Source organism: Epinephelus lanceolatus, chromosome 4, assembly GCF_041903045.1.
Source record: "Epinephelus lanceolatus isolate andai-2023 chromosome 4, ASM4190304v1, whole genome shotgun sequence".
Taxonomy (NCBI): domain Eukaryota; kingdom Metazoa; phylum Chordata; class Actinopteri; order Perciformes; family Serranidae; genus Epinephelus; species Epinephelus lanceolatus.
Window position 1 is genome coordinate 21,147,116 of NC_135737.1, and position 22,752 is coordinate 21,169,867.

At 40.1% G+C, this 22,752-nt stretch overlaps 1 protein-coding gene across 3 annotated transcripts in view; it reads left to right on the forward strand.

Annotated features, from left to right (window-relative positions):
- lrfn1 (leucine rich repeat and fibronectin type III domain containing 1) overlaps window positions 1-22,752 on the forward strand; it is a 153,981-nt gene that overhangs the window by 118,688 nt on the left and 12,541 nt on the right. For all 3 annotated transcript variants that reach the window (XM_078167013.1, XM_033632219.2, XM_033632221.2), the window contains one exon: window positions 2,220-2,335. The gene's annotated coding sequence lies outside the window, so the exon portion shown is untranslated. The remainder of the gene's footprint in view (window positions 1-2,219; window positions 2,336-22,752) is intronic.

Below are 22,752 nucleotides of genomic sequence, written 5' to 3' on the forward strand. Positions count from 1 at the left end.
CAATTCTATTTTATTCCAATCTTTAAATAAATCAATGTAGCTCTGATCCGCTTTTCCTGATACTTGTTGTAGGCAGAGTTTTCCAAGGAAATCTGCAAGCAAATCATGATGTAGAGGAAAGCTTGCTTCAGATATCTCACTTTCACTTTCTAATACAATAATAACCCCCTGCTTCTACTATTCTCTCAGCAAGCTAATTGTTATATACGGGCAGATAATGCTCTCACTGCACTATATTGAAGACCATTTGCAATCAAAGTTTACTTTTAAGCCCATTAAATACATACTTATGCCTGTGTGGCTCATATCTCCGACAATATGTTGATTAAGAAGGGGAATTTTAGGGTTATGGTTGTTTCCATCCTTCCTGTAACCTGACTGGCCTTCCGTTTGTTTTTCATGCCGCACGCATTAAGTCGTCTCTCTGTGGAGTGACGGACACGATATAACCGCAGTGAGGTAAAAGGGCGAAGTCTCACCCCTGTTGTCATACCAGAGTATTTTAAGTAACAAAGCTGGCAGCGCAGGAGGATGACTGTCTCCCTAACAACCGTCTTTGTCTTGCAAAGATAGGAAGGAATCACCCCGATGGATAATGACTTGACGGAAGTATGTCCTTTGGCCAAAGTTGCCTGGCACTGTGGATTTTTTTCTTTTTATTTTTTTGTCTTCTCTTTTCACTTTATATAAGGGCCTGGAGAGAAATGGAAAGAGAAATGGAGAGGTAAAATGTTGTGGAGAGGAGAGAGGAAAGTGGAGCAGGGAAGTGGAGTGTTTGATACAGTGAAAGGGAGCCATGTTGGAGATTAAGTGAGACTGGCTTGTCCTGGGCTGACACCGGACTTATCACACTGGGCCAGGTGATGATTTGATGCTTGGAAACGAAGACAGAACCGAAAAATCAGTTGTTAGACCATTGTGGATGGGTGAAGGACTTCTCGCTCGATACAAATGTACAACTTTATGCACCTCCCAGTGGTTGCTCACTGTCACATTGCAGTCACACCACTCACTGTCACATTGACTGCCGGAGTGGGCCGCAGCGACGCCACACACACACGCGAGCAGGAGCAGTTAATATGCATGGCATGATAGACTGTGAAATGATAGACTGTGAAATTTCTGACACCTACACTCTTACTTTATTTCTCTCCTTCATTTCTTAAACTCTGACATGACAGCGCTGACTCCAGCCTGCGATGAACTGAAGAGGATCGAAGTGACGTATCAAAAAGCAAAAGCTTGCGTCATAAATACTTCATTGGCTGGATGAATAGCTGAAGGTGACAAGCCTAAAGTCCCTCTCTGAATACAAATTGATGTACAGTATAGCCCGGAAGAAGAACCTGAGTGGAGAATTCTGTCTTTTTAATGCACTAAGACTCTCTGCAGACAAATGCGAGCGATATGGTAATCTCTCTTGGGTTGCGTGCTGCTGAACTGCAGGCAGAGCTGTGACATGTCATGCAGCTTGCTTTGAATTTTAGGGACAAGTGAGAAACTGGAGGCCTGTGACCTTGGCAGTCACCTCCATCCTGTTTGAGAAGAAAAAAGAAGCATAAATGAAAGAAAAATTCAGCAGTAGAAATAGCCTCCTAAGTGAGTTACAAAACCTCATCCTCATTCATCTTCATCATGTGCATGGCAAGGGCCTTATGTTAAAGCACAGAGTAATTATTTGGATCCATTAATCACCTCATTTTCTCAGCCACAAAATCTCATCACGAGCGCAAGATTCGCCTGTTCTTTGTTTTGCACAGATAAATTCCAAAGCTGTGTCAAAATATGATGAATTTTTCATTATGCTCCCCTTTACACTTTGTTCTCTTTTAGCTACAATGATGCAGTGAAATATTAATGACAGGACACACATTCATAGCCATGGTATCTCCAGCTCTGTTTTTCTAATGCCGCTCCTGCTGCTTATGCTTCTTTCCTGTTGTTTCATAATCAGATCAGCGTTCATATCACACCCAAAGCTGCCAAGTGTAAAAAAGGAGCAAGCTCAGTCAATGAGATTATGAATGTATGACTGCTTCTCTTGTGTGTTGAGGAATGTCGGCTCTTTCACTAGAATGCTGTCGAGAAGTAGATAATAAACATCCCAAAGTGTGTTAGAACAACCACATGTCTGGCGGGGGTTTCGCAGTGTAGTTAGCGTGCTCACCTAAGCTGCCCTTACTCTAACAAAAAGACTAAATGTGTTTCCTGTCCTCTAGGTGGTGTTTTCCTGTGACGCCAGAGAGAGTCGCCTGCCTCAGCTCTGACTCTCTGACCGCCAGCTGATCAGCATGCTGATGTGAAACCTGCAATGGAGACTGGGGCTTGATATCTGGTGAGTTTGTCGTGTTTTCCAAGTCACTGCATATTGACTGAGCTGTCGCAGCCCCACCTTTTGCCGGGGCAGCTCTAACTATGCTGAAAATGTTGCTTTAGCAGTGGTGCATCAGCAGATTGAGGATGCAGTACTATGTGGATCACTGGTGGGAATTTGTTACAGAAAAGACAGTCAAACTACAGGTGCAGAGCAGAACTGGGTCAAATTTGCAATTGCCTTTTTTTCCCCTTAGTTTGACACAATTTAAACAGCCATATGGGTGGAGTCTGTCAAAGCAGAGTCAGCTTAATTGCATGGGTACACTACATTTAGACATAGTGTGCATCTGTGCAACGACTAATGCAAACATAAACACATGGCCGCTATATTTCCAGGGAAGTAGGCATGAGAAATAGATAAACAACAAATGGACACCAACATACAATGTCTGCGAGGTCACAAATAGTACCAGAGTGTGTGGGAGTGTGCTGGATAAACCGTTTGTGTAGTGAGCAACTTTATATGCATACAGTAGGTGGTTTATGGACAGTATATACAACCTGCTTAGCTTTACGTTTGACAATAATGGATAATATGTACATTTTATAGCACAATTTATATAGCGCATTGTCGTATATATGATTTGTAAGTACATTAGATGTTTCGGTATTACAGGGCTGTTGTACTGGGATTGTATTCTGGCAGCAAATGTCTGATTTAACTGTGCAAGAGGCTGATGGCATGTGGAAGGAAATGGCCTGCATTTGGTTTGAGACACGCGGCGACACAATAAAGACAGAGGTTTTTTCCGACAAATAAATATAGTTATATATTTTATATCAATACAACAAATTATGTTGAAAGAGGTCATCATTCCTTCTATAATAATGGTAGTTTAACACAAGGAAATACTGTTTAAATCTCTGCATTGTTAATGCTCTAAGCTTCTTTAAAACATGATTTATAATTGATTTGAAAAGATTGATGCTCAAATAGAGGAAATATAAACACAAATAAACAAGAGATTAATGTTGATGGGTTTTGTGGCCTCCTTATGTTTGCTCACTACAGTCTGTCTGAATAATATACTCTTATTGTCCAGTTGTCAAAATCAGGAAAAACAAACAATAAAAACATGCTACTGCAAACATATATCCTCAGAACATGCAGAGGTAGTATTTTTTATCATCTGTTCTATTCTTTCATCTTAAAAACTGGGGAGTAAGAGCCAGTGAGACTACAGCAATACTCTCCTGTGAATAATTACTTTCCTATCTAAATATAGACTCAAAGGCAAACCTCGCCCATCTAGCACCTCCTGACTTCACTAACTTTGCCAAGTATGTCAAATTATTTGACCCATGTGTGGAACAAAAAGGTTCTACCTAGAGTCGTAGTGTAATTGACTGCATCTCTAACTAACCCGAAATGGGCCATAAAAACACCCTTCAAAATGCTGCAGCAGTACATAAACGCAGTTTCATGTTTCAATCGTACATTATATAGCATGAAACTATTAATTAAAACCCTGATACACGAGAGGATAGAGTTAATGATCTGTGCTGCGTCTTCAGAGAGCAGTCAGCCGAGAATAATTGTGTGCATCTGAAGTGCAGTAGATACCTGCATCCCCCTTAACATCTGTCTGGTGTACTCGGAGTGAGTATGCATTCTGAAAATGTCATCGCACCACATCTAGGCACTGTATCTGATGCAGCGTGCCGCCAGTGGCAGTGCTTTGCTGAAGGTGTAGTTTTGGGGGGGGGGGGGGGGTTGCGAGGTGAGGTTATTTTACCTACCTCTGACCTTCTGCGGTCAGAACCCCTGTGGTTTTCTGCGGTCAGGAGGGAATCACACAGTGCTGAGAACAAAGAAATATGATGGCTCCCACTTGTCCTCCTCTGGTTCAAAGGGAATGGCAGGGCAATGCTAATTAGCCAGCTTGTGTTACTGAATTGAACATAACTGCTGTTCCCTTCAGTGTTCCCCCTCCCTCTCGTCGTGCGCCTAACAAGCAGCGTCTACAACAGTTATGCACCCTGCATAACTCTGCATATTTTTGTGCACTGTGAGACATCCTGTTCTGTTGCTGTCCTGAAAAAGGAAATAATTCCCATCGTTAGATTAATCCTTTTCAAGAGAATTGAATTCACCCTTTCCTGTTAAATAATAGCAATTTGTTTTGTGAAAGTACAGCGGTTCTGGCCCATATGTATTCTTTCGACATCTTCGCCCAGCTGTTCTTTGGAGTGTAGTTTAATCCTGGCTGTCAAGTTTGAGGGCGATAAGAGGCGTAACAACAGGATTCCCCACCAGTTCATCTCGGCTCGTTCAAAATTATGGTACTACAACTGAGAAAATGGTGCTCTGTAAGTAGGTAGTGAATTCATGTTTTTAATCAGGGATCGAGGGGAGAGTGAGGAGGAGGTCAAGTTATTATCCTCACATATTCAACATTCCAGTGGCGGCGCTGTGCATATACGCCTCCCCTCCCTCGTCTTGTGTTCTGTGGTCTGCGTCTCTTGTCAAAGTAATCTGAGTCTTGCAGTCAGGGTTTCCTGGAATACCAAGTATCGAAAGGCGGTGACAGGCGGCGTCGAGTAGCAGCTCAGAGTATCCTTGAGGTTTACGGAACATGTTGCCATCTCAAGATATCATCTCTTCACCCGATTCCTGTTTCTGCAGCTGTAATCATACAAAGAAATTAAGCTGTACGCTCCGTGTCATCCACATCTCCAAGTAACAAGGGCTTTGTGAATTTGTAATGGTGTAGCAGAAGCTATTTCAAATGATAGTGGAGGAAAATATGGTAAAATCAAACATGACCTGCATGCGTGCGAGCACAAGTCAGATACAATAGATGCGTAGCTCCAGGGGGGTTGTGCTCAGCGTCTTGGTGCTTTCTCTCTCTTTCTCTCTCTCAGTCAAATATCTTTTTGTTAGTGCAGATGCACTCAGGGTTGGCAAACACATTGAAGGCTGAGTCACTTAAACAGCCTCATCTTGACACGCAACTGACTCACAGTCCATTGATTTCTTCATACATCATATTCTTTTGTACTGTTCGTTGTTATGTATGTATACGGGGAGGGAGGGAGGCTGTTGTTTGAACTCCTCCAAGGCACATATGTTTGTCTCGGAGCTACATCACATGATTAAATATTCCATGTTTAATGGCACATGGAGGTGCAACCTTGTTGCGTAATCCTCATTAGTTACTAGGACTACAACTGAGTTTAAGAATCCATTTTCATTAATAGCCGAGAATAGCACAATCGGTGTTGCCTGAACAAGCCTCTCTCCCGGAGCAGCAAAACAGAGAGCCTCTCATCTCGGTTGTCATGCAAGTGTAAAGCCTGGAGCTCATTCATTCAAAATAAAAGGTGCATTACATTTTTGATGCAACTTTTACTGCAGTGCTTGAATCCAAAGAGGCAAGCTCTTAACCTAAAAAGTTATCTGTAATCACTGGGACTGTTTCTACTCACTGTTCTCCTTTAGAAATACATTGTTTCATTCAGTGTTGCAGAAACCAGCAGGGCGTCACAAAGTACAGAGCAGGAGGAAATCTATCTTCTTCCTGCATGGAGACAAAAGTCAGTGAACTCATACCCCATTGATTCAGAGCCCAAAAACTTGGTTTTCAGCTGGAACCAAAAATAGCACAGTTTCTTTGACCCACAGTGCCAACCATGACATCACTGGGTTTGTCATATTGTACAGGGTTGGACAAATGTCAAAGTCAAGCGAGAAATTGACAAAAAAGAGCATGCAGTGGTCTCATTAATTGTTGCTTCATGCTTGTTTTGGGGGTAAAAACAAATGTTGTGCACTTTTGTGCATTGTGAAATGTCCTCCATCCATGATACATCCTTGATACAATGGTTTTGCAGAACACTGGTAGAAACGTGGGTTGGTTTGCTAGATAGCAACAAAGTTCCAAGAATCAGACTCAAGAACCAGAGTCAGTTTGGCCGAAAAGGAGTATTCAAGATAAAAGTCAATGATACAGACAGAAGGGAAACCAATTTGAATATCAAAGTTAATTTTGTCCCTGAGGCACCCCAGACCCACAACATGTCTGAGCTAAGTATGTTAACCATGCCTGTATGAATATTGTATGTGTGATGCATGTTTAGACACATACAGTCTTAGAAGTTGTGGAGTCCTCACTGGAATTGTATTCTATATATATATATATATTTTTTTTTTTTTTTTTTTTGAATAAGAGAATCAAAGCTTTTCTCTTAAAGTGCTAAAATGAATGTTCCCTTAATTGAGATATGATCAAAAAATGTTGTTTATTATAAGAGCTATTTTTAGGTATCTACCATAACTCAAAGGAAAAGTCTGTACCACCTGCTGTGCGGGGACACGTACAGAAACGCACCTACAGTACTGTGATCTTCTTTCATCGTAAATGTGAATGTCTGAGCATCCCGCTTCCGTATCTCTACTCCCGTCCCTGTGAGTGGCTCATGCTTTAAAGTGGCCAGTTTCACTGTCCATCTGTGCATTGGTCTAAACAAGGCCATGACAGGAGCTCGCTTCCTTTCATATCGTTTACCAAAAACAGCATTTGGGAGTAGTGATAGTGGCAGACGAGGAGCTGGTTATGAGCCACAGCTCCTCCATTGTCTAGCATGCTGGAGAAAGAGTGGGAGCCCCTAAAGAGGCCTGGCAGAGTCTCTGCTTCCATCTGCCTGCATGCCTCGCCATGGAGCCCAGCTCGCACCACTTGAGATTATACTCACGTCCAAGCTGTTACTGTAATTTGCATTGGCTCATAGGCAGAGGAGAGTGAGGAGGAGGAGGAGCTGCACATGAGGCAGGGATGTTATAAGTGGTCCTGGCAGCACAATGAGCTTGCCTGGGCGTAGTATTATGTACAAGTGGCATGCGCAGAGCTATATTAAAGTGCAATAATGGCACCGAGCAGGTTGCCCTGCTGTCCAAGATTATTGTCTGTGTTAGTGTATGGAGTAAATTATAGAAATGTTGTGTTTGAAACTGTCCCAGTCACATTCAGTATTGGGGTTATGTGCATTATAGCTGCATCATTCACAGTTCATTCCCAGCTCCTGTCTGCAGCAGCAAATGGAAACGATCAGAATACTTGAAACCAATACATCTGTCATTCTGAAACACCATACCCTTTGTTGTGTATCCCTACTAATTAGCAAGTGATGTGTTCATTTCCCTGTAATTCATTTAGATGAAAGGTCACACACCTGGAGGAAACCCACGCAAACACTGAGAAAATAAGCAACGCGAGCGAGGGCTGTGGCCGAGGATCAAACTGGAAAACAAAAACACATGAGCTGCTGAGCCGCCCTCTCTGTTCCAGATCATACATCAAACCTGGGAAGCAATCATAATATCTTCTTTCAAATCCAAGGCAGCAGCTTTATTTACAAACCATTTTCTGTGCTGAATGTGTCTGCATTGAATATGGCAGGAGAACTCATCTGGGAGGTGTTGAATATGTAGAAACTGCTTGATGTAGGATTTTTGAATTAAATTCACGTTTTCCCTCAATAACGGGGAACAAAACCAAAAAAGCACTTTCCTGCTCAATCCCACTGAATGTTCTCTGATGTCCTCGTTTTTCAGGCTTAATTTGTTCCTGACTTGATAGCTTTTGGACTGCAATTTGGTTCAGCGGCTAATTTATCAAATTTACTAATTAACAAGAGACGGAAAATAAAGAGCAATTTCTGATAATGCCACCTTCATCAAATAGGTTGTGAACTAATTATTTATGGTACAGCCACAAGTACAATGACCCATAATGAACTTCCTGTAGCTGGTGGTGAAGTCACTACATGTGCAGTATTTAATGCTTTCTATCCATTAACTTTCTCCAGCACAATTATTCTAGTCAATAGACCTCAACCTTTTCTTATATTGTAGTTAAAGGAAATGTATTTCTGAGGTTAAAAAAAAAAAAAAGCTTTACAAGTTAAATTGAAACTAGGGCAGTAGCTTAAGTATTGTGGAGACAGGGATGGAGGTTCAAATGTCAGGCCAGTTTTAATCCATTTTATTTCCTTTGGCAAGTTTGAAAGACATCAACATTTCTTACACAGCAGTTAATCCTTTTTCTGTAACACTGACTTTCCATTATAGAGAAAGTAAAATGGACTTTTTCCGTGAGGCTTCAGCTTTATTAACTTTGTGCAGAGCTCTAAAAACAAAAATATAGATAAAAAAAATAATAATTATGCGACCGATAAGACAGAACTAGACAGAACTAAATATGCCTTTCAGTCTCAAATAGCAGGCCTGACAGGTTTGTGACTGGGGACTGACAAAGTGTGGGATGAACTTGTCTGCACATTAATTACTAATTATACTGATATGTCATGGATTTAATGCATTGACCTGATTTCCTTAAAAAAAAACTGTAATTGAAGGCAGAAATAGCAAATAAGGATCTAATTTACTCAGAAAATCATGCACATCAGACTTTTTTTAGCATGACCTGTGTTTGAACTTGGGAGGCATGGCTTGTAGATTGGGTTTTTATTTTTTAACACATTGAAAATATAAACAGTTTATTATTATCATACATGCTGTATGGAGCCATTTGTTTATTCATTCATTTTCCGTAACCGCTTATCCTGTTGGGGGTTTTGGGTGTGCTGGAGCCTATCCCAGCTGACACTGGGCGAGAGGCAGGGTGCACCCTGGACAGGTCACCAGACTATCACAGGGCTGACACATGGAGACAGACAACGACTCACACTCACATTCACACCCGCGGCCAATTTAGAGTCACCAATTAACCTGCATGTCTTTGGACTGGAAGCTGGAGTGCCTGGAGAAAACCCACACTGACACGGGGAGAACATGCAAACTCCGCACAGAAGGGCTCCCCCACCCAGAGGTTCGAACCAGGAACCCTCTTGCTCAGTGCCTTAAGTGGGCCGGTATGCACCGCCACTTCTAGATTTTTAGCCCCTGGCGTACCGGGACTTTTTACAGAGTACTGGGACTTCTCATGAGCTCATAGTAGCCTGTTCTGTTTTATTTCTATGGCTATACTACATTACCCAGTGTGGACCACGTTGTGTACAAGTACGCGCCACACGCCTGTCCCTTCTCGCGAGACGTTTGTTGCGAAGTCGGGTCTGCTGAAGAATAAGAAGAGATCTCGCGTTAGTACATTTGTTGTTGTTAGTTGCACGCGAGGCACTGCATCCCATGGCTAGTTGCAGCCAAAAGTTTCGTTTCATACAACGGGTGATTTCAGTCTGTTGTAAATGTTGGCATGGCTCCAAAAGGGCATAAAAAGAAACCGGACCGGGCCAGAATCGTATGATGACGGTGAAGATGCCACAGAAAATGCAAGTGAAGAGCAGCCTGCAGCAGCAGCTAGCAGGAGCGCATCTGCTAGCAGCCAGGCTAGCAGCGAGGTGGCATCAGCAACACCTGTTGCCATTGACGTCAACAATAACCCCGTCACAGGACAAGAATGGCAAGGCAAAGGCAAAGGCAAAGGGATGCTATAAGGCAATCTAATATTAAATATAGTTTCCACAACTGCAGTGGCCTGGGAGACATGTAAGTTCAAGAAAGATTTTTGTTAAATCAGCACCAATAAAAAGATTTTTTTAAATCAGCATCATGTTCTAGTATTTGAATGTATCACTTAATGATCTGCTGGTACCGACCGACTCCCCACCGCCTAATTTACCTGCTAACAGTTGAATAAGGGGAGTACTGGCACTTATTTTTTTCCACTTAAAGCACTGCTCTTGCTGTGAATGCCAACCACTGCACCGCCGTGCCGTCAGCTATTTGTTTAGTTAAGGTTATTATTGGCAGATATCCTGTGGAGTTTTTAACCACTAATGGTGCTACAGACAGGATTTGGGTATAGCGGAATACAACAGCATTACATATTCATGATTTTAAGATAAGATTAATTGTATTCAGTTACAGTTTAAATTGGTGGTAATCTGAATACAGTTATTGTCTTTTAATAATAGATTACTTGAAGGGATTACTTAATTTGTGTTTGTTTTATTTGCTCAAACACCACGTTCTAACTGAATGTGATCCCAGCAAGCGTCAGCGATAAAATCAGTTTCATTGTTTATTTTCAACTGGAATATTTTGACTGGCTACAGCGTGATGCCATTTAGAGCTGAACTTTTGCTGGACGCCATGTTTCTATTTAATCCTGTCACTTGCTTTGAAAGGACGGCAATACATGAGGAACGACTGATTTGTGAAGTTAAAATGAGGAGTCATCGGCATAAGTTTCTGGTAAATTACCATCACTAATAACAACCTACTTGCTGTTGGCGCTCAGGCACAAACTGGAACGTTTGTAAATTTGGAGCGCTATTGGTGTCATTGTGACATCGGCTCTAAAAGGGTCTATATTTCCGATAAACAGATTTTTAAAAAGTTTATGCAGTGCACCAGCCACACAACAACAGGCAGAGGAGATGCAAAGCCAGGACACTGTCAGCAAGTGTTTTTGGTATTGAAATATAAGACCCAGACGAATGAGTCAGCACCATTTTGAAGTATTCCAAAAATTGTGTTATTTAGTCTGAGCAATCTAATACATTACAGGGCATGTATTCAGTGGTCTGTGGTGAAATACATTTTAAAATTACTTGTATTTTTTAGGTAAATTTGAGTTTGTGCTCAAGGATACACAAAAATTGGCTGTGTAAATCTTTAAATAGGAATAAACAAAACATTTGTCAGGTTTAAGGCCTCAAGGATATACTCAAACCAATGTGTTTACACTCCTCAGGGTAACTTTAACTTGAATTTAGTTGAAGGAGCATTGTGGTTTACTTCAACTTTATGTGGCCATTGTGATTCTATGGATTGTGCTAACTTTGCCCTTGCCACCTCCTTTTGTTGAAATTTGGGGAAACAAGGACTTGTGCAAAATAACGTGCTGTCTTTCTTTATATGAATCATTTAACTGATTTTTTTTCTACCTGGGGCTAAATTATCCGACAAAGTTGTGACATTTCCTCTCAGCTACCACTGTCAGTCAGATCATAGGGGGTTCAGGAAAATGTATATCCAGATGCTACTGTTCACTGCTGGTTTATTGCCATTTTACATGTTGAAGTTGTTTTTTCTCTCACCGTATGGAGAGCTGCGTGTTTGGTCAAGTCATCCTCGGCCTTTATCTCCAGTTGATTTTGGGGAGATGCAAAATAGTCTGATGGCAATGTTGATAAGCTTTGCAAATTTTAGCTGTCTGAGTTACACAGCTGAGATCCTTCTTATCTTTGGACACGTCTATTTTACAAGTCTGGCATCTTTGCAACAAATGTTTTCCTCCGCAGTGAGCACAGAAGAGCAGTGACCGAAAGAACACCACCAGTTTCCTTTGGCACGATGTCTTTTGGGATTGTCCTGTTGCCTCTGCCTCCATTTTTCATCGTTCCTCCTCCATTTCCTTTAACTGCTGGTCTGTGTTCTCCTGTTCAAATAAATACAGTTGACTATCACAGTGAAAGGACCTGTAATGAGCCTCATAATACTCCAGAGATAATCCTCCATTGTATTTAGTTTAGAGTTTCCTTCGAAGAAAGTAAACCTCAGTTAAAGTCTGCCTCACACATGTAAACAAACTGGATTGCACAGATTAATATGCAGGGTTATTAGGCCAGCCAGCAAGTTGCCCCAGATGTAGATCCCTACGCAGTTAGCCATAAAGGCAGCTCCAGGCGTCTGCTTTCTGTGTTTAATTCCAGTCGGACTCAGCGGCAAGTGTTTAAAGTGATTCATGTAAAAAACAGGTTTATTTAAAGAACTGTAGGAGGCTCCCACAGCTTGCACCAAAATACGCGCGAGTCCTTGTTTTCCTAAATCTCTACAAAGGAGGTGGCGATTGCAAAGGTAACAAAGCCCATTGAGCCACAATAGCCACATTTATGAGAAACATGCCATGTTGAAATACATTGGAATTATCCTTTAAGGATTACAATTAAAATATACATAAGAAAAGAGCAACATGACACCTCTTCTTTATGGTGCACCTCAAACAAAAATAAAACAAGATCAGGATGCTACAAAACACTCAAATACACAAATGTGCATTATGCAAATGCTGACAAAAGCAACCGTTTAACAAAAGCAACTGGTGCACAGAGTAACGTGCTTTTTGTCTTAGTGGAGTCACAGTAAACCAATAAAGGCACTGGTACATAATGACTGGTTCTTGGTGATAAAATTATGTTGTTGGAAGCAGTCAGTGTTCACTTTAATTCACTTCATTCTCTTGGTACAAAGCCAAGTGTAGATAAATCCACACCTTATGTGTATTTACTGCCCCACTGCCACTGTGTATGTATTGACGTTGCAAGGTGCTTTATTTGGCACAGAGACGGGATTAGTGAAGCTCAGATGCCCTGTAGTGTATATACGAATATAATACCCACAATATATATGTTTGACAAAAATTCTGCCTAAACCTGCTTTGCGTAAGCTTTCCTATGAAGTGTGTCAAATTAAAACTGTGCAGTCTATTATTTGTGTGCACTGAGTGAATCTCATGCAGCCGTAGCTGCCTCGTTCTGAGGTTGTGACACACACTCATAAGCATTACAGCCTTGAGTGAATTTGGGCCACTGTCTTCTATATCAATTAGAGCTGTATGAGTTTTTCATTATGGCATCCAGTCCTTAGTGTAGATTTATTCATGTGGTTCCCATTGGTAATAAATCTCAATTGTTTTTGTTAATTAAATGATATTGTAGTCATAAAGGAGAAGGTACAGATTTGGTATTAACTTTGTATTTGACTAAAGAAACAAAATGATGAATGGGGTTATCTATATTTATTGGGGTCTGGATGGAAAGAAACACAATGCCCTAGTACAGTATAACAAGCTCGGGAGTCTGCAGCTAAGCTAGCAGCTCTGTGAGGCTGCACAGTGGTGCTATTAGCAAAGAGCTAACATACTGATTTATCTGGTATAATGTTTACCATGTTCACAGTTTTAGTTTAGTATGTTTGCAAGCTAATCTTAAATGCGATATCGTAGGCAGCTGGACTTGCTTGCGTTTCTTGAAGATGTTTCGCCTCTCATCCAAGAGGCTTCTTTAGTTTTGATGTGTGGCTTAAAGAAACGCAAGCAAGTCCAGTTGCCTACAGTATAGCACTTAAGATTACCATGACTTGGATGACTGAGAATCTTCACCGACATTTGCAAGCAAATGTTTACCAATTAGTTCTAAGTACAATGTAAAGCTGAGGCTGAATGTCATTGTTTTTCAGGTATTCAGACAGGTATAAACCAAAGTACTGGACAAATTCAAGATTGATCTGATGATGATACTATATGAAGGGAACCAATATCTGTAGGTGCTTAAAAAGTCTAAAGTTTAATTTTATGAATATAAGCCATTTAAAGTCATTAAATAGCCTTATATTTTAATTTGTGTTAATAAATTGCCATAAACATTTTATCTAATTTAATTTATCCATCTTTTAATTCATTTTCGTAAAAATAATTCAAGCTTTTTTGCACAAGAGTCTGCATTTCTATTCAAATCTTTAAACCTACCACTGGACCTAATACTGTCTTTTTAGTTTATACTTGCTCTAACCTGTTGGCAAGATGTAGATTAACCTAGTTCACTCTTACAACCATATTCCTACAGAAAACCTACCTCTTTACAGGACTATATATGCTTTATACTACTTACCTACAATACTTGGTTAAGTCAAAGATCAGTCTTAAATCTAGTTAAAAATTCAAGAAGTATTCAACTGAAGTGTCTGATACCTGTAGACGCCCTGGTTGGGACACCACAGTTCTAACTATTCATCCTTACGTCTGTACCAAATTAGTGGGAAGCCATCCACTAAAGCAAAAGTCATGAGGACACATTGACTGGAACACATGGATGTCTGTACCAAAGTTTGTCCCAATCCATATTTCACTGGATGAGTGAAAACTTTGACTTGCTGGAGGCACTAAATAAAAAGTCAGAGTCATTAAGATTACTCCTCAGGACACAATGGACATCTGTACGATTTCATGGTAAGCCATCCAGTAGATGATGAGACTGACTCAAGCCTGATTATTGGTGGGGCGCTCGACACTTTTGATCAGTGTCGCTCAACAGAAATTAAACACTTGTGTGTCATTTTCAATTTATGCCTCTGCGAAAGGTTTTAAGTCGTCTCCATGGTAACTAGAGACCCCTGAGGGTTTTTTTTCTGTTGCGTTTAGTGAAGCACTATCTGCACAGACAGCTGTTTAAACAGAATATTCTACTGTATATGTGTGTTCTAAGTTATGACCCGCATCTACACTGATTGATCAGCTCCCAGTCTGTCTGTGAGTGGCAGATTCTCCTCGCTCACTACAGTGGGCTGAGAAAAAAACTAAATGAATCAATAAGTAGAATCACTGTTGATTACTTCATGTGAAGCTGACATGGTGAAGGCAGTTTGACCAGTTGCTGTGCTCTCAACTCCCGGGGAGCTGCTGCTGACAGACAGACAGAGCCATTGAATGCAGGTCAGAGTTAGTGTGGATTGAAACCTACAATCTCCAGTAACAAACTGTGCAACAACATATGTTAACAACATGATAGAATTCACTCATCAGAGGTGTCAAGCACCCTACTACAAATAGGCTTAAAACCCCAAGAATTTCAAATCGATGTTGCCAGAGGAAATGTTAGACAATCCCTGAAGTCTTTATGATTCATCCTATGGGGACTATGAATGTTTGAACAAATGTTACTGCAGTACATCCATCCATTTTCATCCACTTATCTGGGGTCGGTTCACAGGGGCAGCAGACCAAGTAGAGCACCCCAGACATCCCTCTCCACATCAGCGCTTTCCAGCTCCTCCTGTGGGACCCCAAGGCGTTCCCAGGCCGGATGAGATATGTAATCCCTCTAGCGTGTCCTGGGTCTACCCCAGGGCCTTCTTCAATACATCCAGTATTTTTTTGTTTTGTTTTATTTTTGTTTTTTTTAGATATTTCAGTGTGGACTAAAGTCGTAGACTGGCAGACTTACCTTTTAACGTGACTGAAAACTCAAGATAGATACTGGAAATTTCAGTATCTTTGTCCTTAAAAAAACCCACAATTGGTCTGTGACAGTCTGTGTTTGTTTATGTGTTTGAATAAAATCCAAATCTTTGCCTTATTATAGCTGATATAATTGATTTGAAGGAATTCATTATTTGCAATTCCACTGTGTGATTAACAGATGGTCTTTATTGTTTGTTTCAGACACGGTTCCTTTATAGTGAAACAAGCTGGTCAGAAATCCAGCTTCAGTGCGTGAAACAGCTTACATTAATGAATGCTCTGTGCATGCCTGTCTTGTTGTAAAATGAATGCAGTGTATCTCAACCAGGAAGGGTTTTAAGTTCAGCCATTTGATACATTTTCTCTCTTCTGTAAATCGGCTCTTTGCTGGAGTCGGCTGTGGCAGTAAGGCACATAACAGGCATGCATATTACCTCGCAAGGGTACATACAAAGCAGGATCAATGCAGTATAGGAGCCTTGGGAGGAGGATTTGAAACCAAGTGTGGATTCCTCAGCATCACTGTAGCACAAAGTGGCACCACAAGACACCAATTCAGAGGGTCTATTCAGCTCGTCTGCACAGATCGAGGAGGGCATAGAGCCGCTATGCTTAGGAACAAGAAGACAGGAATAAAATAAAATGGCAAGTCTGAGGATAAAATGATAAATGTAGAGGACAAACAATGAGAAAAAGCCCCCGCCACATGGGAACACATGCAGAAACTACATATAGAGGAGACCATCATGCTGCGGTGTTTGTAAATCATCAATTCTTGTCACTGCGTTACAAAATAGTCTAGAAATAGAAATCCCATAAGCTAGATGTCATTCAGAATCACCGTCTGTCCTCAGATTGTTTGCTAGCAGCTCCTGCTTTTATCATGGCTTGTTTGTTTGTGTTTCTTTCCTCTCTTTTTTTTGACAAATACGTCGACTGTACTTTAGCAGTCTCTTGGAAGGTGTCAGTGAAATAGCTACATGGAGAAAAGAGTTACAGCCACACTGTTTATTGTCAAGGTATTTGCTGATGTTGCGGCAGTCCTATCTCCTAAAAATGACTCCAAAAATAAAGATACAGATTCAGTGTTTTGGAGTCAGTAAAGAGAATATGTACTGGTGTGTTATACTTCATTAGCAGGATATTCAAATCATTCAGTGGTGATACATGCATTAAATATACTAAAAATCTGAGTAATTTGTAGTTTACTTAAGTATTTAACATTGTATGCCAAGTTATACCTTTACTCCACTACATGTCACATGTAAATATTGTACTTTTTATGTCACTAAAATTCTTTGGCAGCTGACATTACTAGTTACTTTGCAAATGAAGATGGTATAAACCTATAATGAGCCTGTGTATATAACACTTGCAACACTGCATAATGAGTGCTTTAATTTTTTAACCTTTAAGTATATTATTTTTCCAGTAATACCTTTACTTAAAGGTACATTTTTTAGGATTTAGTGGCATCAGCAGTGAGGATTACAGCTTGCAACAGGCTGAAACTTCTCCCAAGTTAGAGGTCCTTTAGTTTCAGTTTTTTACCAGTATTATTCACAGAGGTCTTCTCTTCTCCAAAACAAGCAACAGGTAATTAAAATCAGTAAAAACCACAGAATAAAGCAGTGTTTTTCCGGCGCTGTTCAGCTTGTTGCAAACAGTCCACGAGCCCAACACCTCCTGATGTGTGCTCACTTTTTTCTTTAATAACCTAAGATCCAGACGTTTAGGAGGTTTTTAACAGGAGCCGAATTATTTGCAGAAGTCCCTTCCTCTGCAAAGCAAACAAACTAGCTAATAAAAATGGTAAAAAGACTGAATAAAGCGGTTCCAATATGTTTTTTTCTGACACTGTTCATCACAAAGGGGTTGCCAACTACAGTTGCCAACGCAAAAACGCAAATGGTCCTATCTAGAGGTAGTGTTTGGTTTGTTCTTTCTGGGCTACTGTAGAAACATGGCAGTGCAACATGGAGATCTCCATGGACGAGGACCCGCTCCCTATTTAAATAACATTCAATAAACATTCTAAGGTAATGAAAACACAATGATTCTTGTTTTCAGTTGATATACAACAAAAAAAACATACTTATTTCCATTTTTGCCAATAAATGCCCTGTAATCCTACACACTGGACTTCTCAGTGAGATTTTTAATCCCAGACTTGTATTTTTTGAATCGTGGCCTCTCTACTTTTTAGTCTAAGATCTGAACACTCTCTTCCACCTATGATATCATAAAACATGCAGCAGTGCAGCTCATCTTTATCATAATTGCCACAGTGTCCTCAATCCAAAGTGTGAACTTCAAAAAGGCGGGCTTCCTCTCTGAGTGTGAGACTCTGCAAAACCTCTCACAGCAAACCCTAAAATGGGCAAATGGCCATTGTGAACCAAAGGGCAGTGCATTGTCCTATGCTTTCTATTAATTGTGACAGCCAACAGATGGACTGCAGTCAGAGGTTCAGTTTTTCTTGGGCTCAGTTGTGGAGGCAATTTGTGTATAAAGTGGATTGACTGGAATGACACCACATCCAATAATTGTATTATGCATTGTATGGTGTTTGTGATTAGTGAGACTATTTCAGTAAGGAATGCAGTGGATGTACAGTAATCAGGATTCTGTGAGACTTAAAAAGCAGGAAATAATCACTTCACATGGGAAAGTGCTCATATGTTATCCATGTAAATCAAGATAATGTCCCCTGTTGATTATATGAGTGGTTTGACATATTTACGGAGCACTGCATAGCATGATTATGTGTGGAGATTGTCTGATATAGAGAAATTCTTAAACAAATGTTCATCAGGTATTTGATGCGCACAAATATTCACTGCTTTCAGCTTTTTAAATGTGAATATTTAAGATAAGACATACTTTATTGATCCCCAGGGGGGGAATTCAAGTATCACAGCAGCGCAAGAGAAAATCAAAGGACATTAAATAGAATAAGATTAAAGAGAAAAAAGAAAAAGGAAAAAGATAATAATAGATAAATAAAAGATAAAATAAAATTGCTACATTTATATATGATATATGTTTTCTACCTAGTTCTTGTCAGTAAATTTAATATTTTGGGTTTAGACGCTGTTACTTAGACAAAAATATATATACAAATATGTCAAATTAAGGCTCTGAGAAATTATGATGGACATGTTTCATTATTTTCTGATATTTTATAGACCAAACAATTAATTGATTAATCAAGAAAATAAACTGCAGATTAATTGCAGTAACTTTGCCCACATTTTTTGAGATTTCCTTCTCTTAGGCTGTATGCAGGTTGTCAAAATACATGCACCGGCCACTTTATTAGGTACACCTGTTCAACTGCTCATTAACGCAAATCAGCCAATCAGTGGTTCAGGCTGGTGGTGGTGGTGGTGTAATGGTGTGGGGGATATTTTCTTGGCACACTTTGGGCCCCTTAGTACCAACTGAGCATGGTTTAAACACCACAGCCTACTTGAGAATTGTTGCAGACCATGTCCATCCCTTTATGACCACAGTGTACCCATCTTCTGATGGCTACTTCCAGCAGGATAACGCACCATGTCACAAAGCTCAAATCATCTCAAACTGGTTTCTTGAACATGACAATGAGTTCACTGTACTCCAGTGGCCTCCACAGTCACCAGATCTCAATCCAACAGAGCACCTTTGGGATGTGGTGGAACGGGAGATTCACATCATGGATGTGCAGCTGACAAATCTGCAGCAACTGTGTGATGCTATCATGTCAATATGGACCAAAATCTCTGAGGAATGTTTCCAGCACCTTGTTGAATCTATGCCACCAAGAGTTAAAGCAGTTCTGAAGGCAAAAGAGGGTCTAATTAGGTACTAGCAAGGTGTACCTAATAAAGTGGCTGGTGAGTGTAGATATAGGTGGAGCTAACATTAATCACAGGAATGTCCTCCATCCCCTCCCATGTTATTTCCTTTTTATGTGTGAATACTTGTTATTCATCCTTCAGCAGGCGATATTCAAGCACTCACAAAATTGATTTACTAAACCTAAACAATTAGTGGCATTTTTTATTTCAACTTTAAACACCTCATTTTTTGAAAACATATATTAAGTAATTTGTAGCTGTAGCAGCGGTTATTTAAGTGTGATTATATCTGTGAGGGAAGGTATTCAAATTAAAAATAACAGGTAGCAGGTAAAGAATAACTATCAATCACCAAAGTGTCCCATCAACAAGTGACGTGCACGTACACAGCACCAGTGTAACTCTAATGTTCTCTATCTTGTTTAGGGAAGCTCTTACAATTAAAGTTTATGGAGCTGCAATAGTTTGCGCTTCTCAATTCTTCCTCATTGAAAGTTTTAAATGGGATGTAATTGAGAAGACCGTCTTTGCATGCAGACATAATTATAATATGCAAATGCTCCTCCTGTTTACGACGATACCCCACATCCCCCCTTGATGAGATGCGACCAGAAATCCCCGGGGCTATGGAGCCTCCGTTTAGGCGTCCACTGGTGGAGAAGGAGCCGACTCCAATGAACTCAGGCTGTCAATAATTATGCCTGCATCCTGACAAGAGTCACACAAGGGCAGCTAGCAGTCCACTGCCTGTGCTGTCTAATTGGCGTTTACGGTTTCCTGACAAAGTCATGTCCTGAAAATATCCTTACAATGCAGCGGCTGTGGGCAGATGTTTTTCCAAGGTAAGGACAGACTCTGTCATTGTTTGTGTTCAGTCACTGTTTTCAATGTCACATTCAAAATAAGATTCAACTAACTTGTACTGGAACTTGAATCCAGGTCTGCCACTAAATATTATTTTCAGTTTCAGTTAAACTACTTATTATTTTTGATAAATCAGTCTATATAATGTCATACGAAAGTGGAAATGTCCACATACATTGTATATTTCTGCAATCAATACGTTACATTTGTACATTTCATATGTTGCAGATATGTTGAAACTTTACATTCCTTCTCCTTACAATTTTCTATTTTGTGACTAATGTGTGGTTATGTTTAGGCACAAAATCCATTTGGTTATGTTTAGGAAAAGATCACGTTGCGCCTCACTTGGTTTGGTCGCTACAGACACGACTGGACATATCCCCAAATTCTCTTTAATTCTATTGTTGGTCTCAGACATTGGACTTCTGCCGTCTGCTGCTTAGCAGCTGTCTCGCCTAGCTTTCACGCTCTCCACCATCCCTGTCTCCTCCTGATGAGAAGCTCATTTACATGTTATTTGAACAACATCATACATATGGAACAAAAACACATATTCGTGGTTTGCAGAAATGTACAATGCCAACATTTTATTCTGGCAACTGGGCTGTCTGGAAATAAATATTATAGTCATTCCCCCTCTCTTCCTCCTGTCATTACCTGTCACCTTCTACTGGCCACCTTAGAATCATGGCAAAATGCCCAAAAAATAATACAATAATAAATATTTATAAATGAAAACTTTTAAAAGATCTGATTAAAAAACATGAGCTAAAAACTCAGGTAAAATCAGGAAATGCTCTCAGATAAAAGTACGTTTTAAGAAGGGACTTAAAAGAAGTCACTGATTCGGCCGACCTGATTTCCTCAGGCAGACTGTTCCAGTCATAATCCTCTATCCCCTTTAGTTTTCAGCTGGGCCTATGGAACAGACAAAAGTCCTCTGCCTGAGGACCTCGAAGTACGTCCTGGTGTGTGCGGCACTATGATGTTGGAGATACAGCTGGGATGGAGACTGTAAAATTAATCAGTGAAATCTTAAAATCTGTTCTAAAACATACTCGGAGCCAGTATAATGAGGCTAAAAGTGTAGTGATGTGATCATGTCTCTTGGTTCTGGTTAAAAGCCTGGCAGCTGAATTCTGGATATCCTGGAGTCAATTAATAGATTTTTGATTCAGGCAAGGAAAGAGGCTGTTGCAGTGATCCAGGTGTGAAGAGATGAAGACATGTAAAATTGTCTCTTGTGTCTTTAAAAGTTCAAATTGATTGTATTTTTGAAATATTTTTAAGATTATGAAAACATGATTGCATGAGCTTTGTGGCATGCTGCTCAAATCTTAAATTAGTCTGACCAACAGTATATACTAAAACAGTGACTCATAGGATTATTAAGTTATTAAAAATAATTGCTGATTGCTTTTCTGTTGATTGACCAATAACGTCAACTCTACTGTAACCTCATATGAATTAAAATTTTAATGGCCAGTGGTGGGTTTGCCTGCCCTCCTAAAGGAAGCTATTGTCACCACGTTATTATGACAGGATTACATTAAGCAGGCCATATTTTATGCAGAATGAATGTAAGGTGATGGCTAATAGCACATTCCTGTACAGTTTAATGACGGTAGTTAACACTCATATACATTATTCACACAGGACAATTATTTAAGAGACGCTATTTGATTGGTGTGTATATATTTTTTAAATTAGGCCGCCTCGTGTGACAGTTCTATCATTTATGTGTCATTCTGAGTTGTCTGAATTAATCTATCTATCTATCTATCTATCTATCTATCTATCTATCTATCGGAGAAGGTGAAACACTATAACCAAGTATTTCATGCCTTTCTCAGATGTTGCAAGGATGCATAATCATCCTCGCAGCTGCTTGCCCTGTTTAATGTGTAAACTGGATGCTATGTGTTAAGAATGCAATAGCAGGAAGGTGTTTTACAGTCAGAAATAGGACAGGCTGTTAGAGACGGCATCTTTCAGCTTTCATTTGAATCTTGTTTATGACGCCCTCTAAGTGAGTAGCTGATTATTTTAGAAATAGCACATCTACCTGCTTCTCTTTTTTTTAACACAGCTCTGTTGTGAATTTGTGAACCATAAGAGCATTTTTAAGAAGCAACCGATCTGATCTTTTGTTCATGTTTTCCGTCGGTATGTTCCAGAACACGAGTACAAACACACTAAAAGTGTTGTGTCTGAGCCTGGAATCTGAATTAATGTATTCCTCTCTTTGTTTTCTCCTCTTGGGCTCTTTCTGCTTTCTATCTTTGTTTCATTTTGTTTGTTTGTGCGGTAATATGTAGATGTACATGGATATGTTTCCTCCTGTGTCTATGCGTGGGCGGTTATGTGTTACAGTGTGCTCATATGCCTTTATGAAGAATTGGGTTTGTACGTAAATTTGACACGAGTATTGTCTCTTATGTTTCGTGACATGTTATATTTAATAGCAGTATCAGTGTTCAGGATCGGGATCAGAATGAATCCGCAAATTTAATGATGGGCTGTGGATATCTCGAACTTCTAGAGAAGTACAATGATGCCTTCAGGGGAGCAATTAACAGCATCAATAGATTATTTTGTCAATTAATGATGTTGGTCACACATGAGCTCTGAATTTCAATGTCGTTGAGGTCACATGTGAGTCGCTGACCCAACCAGCCATCACA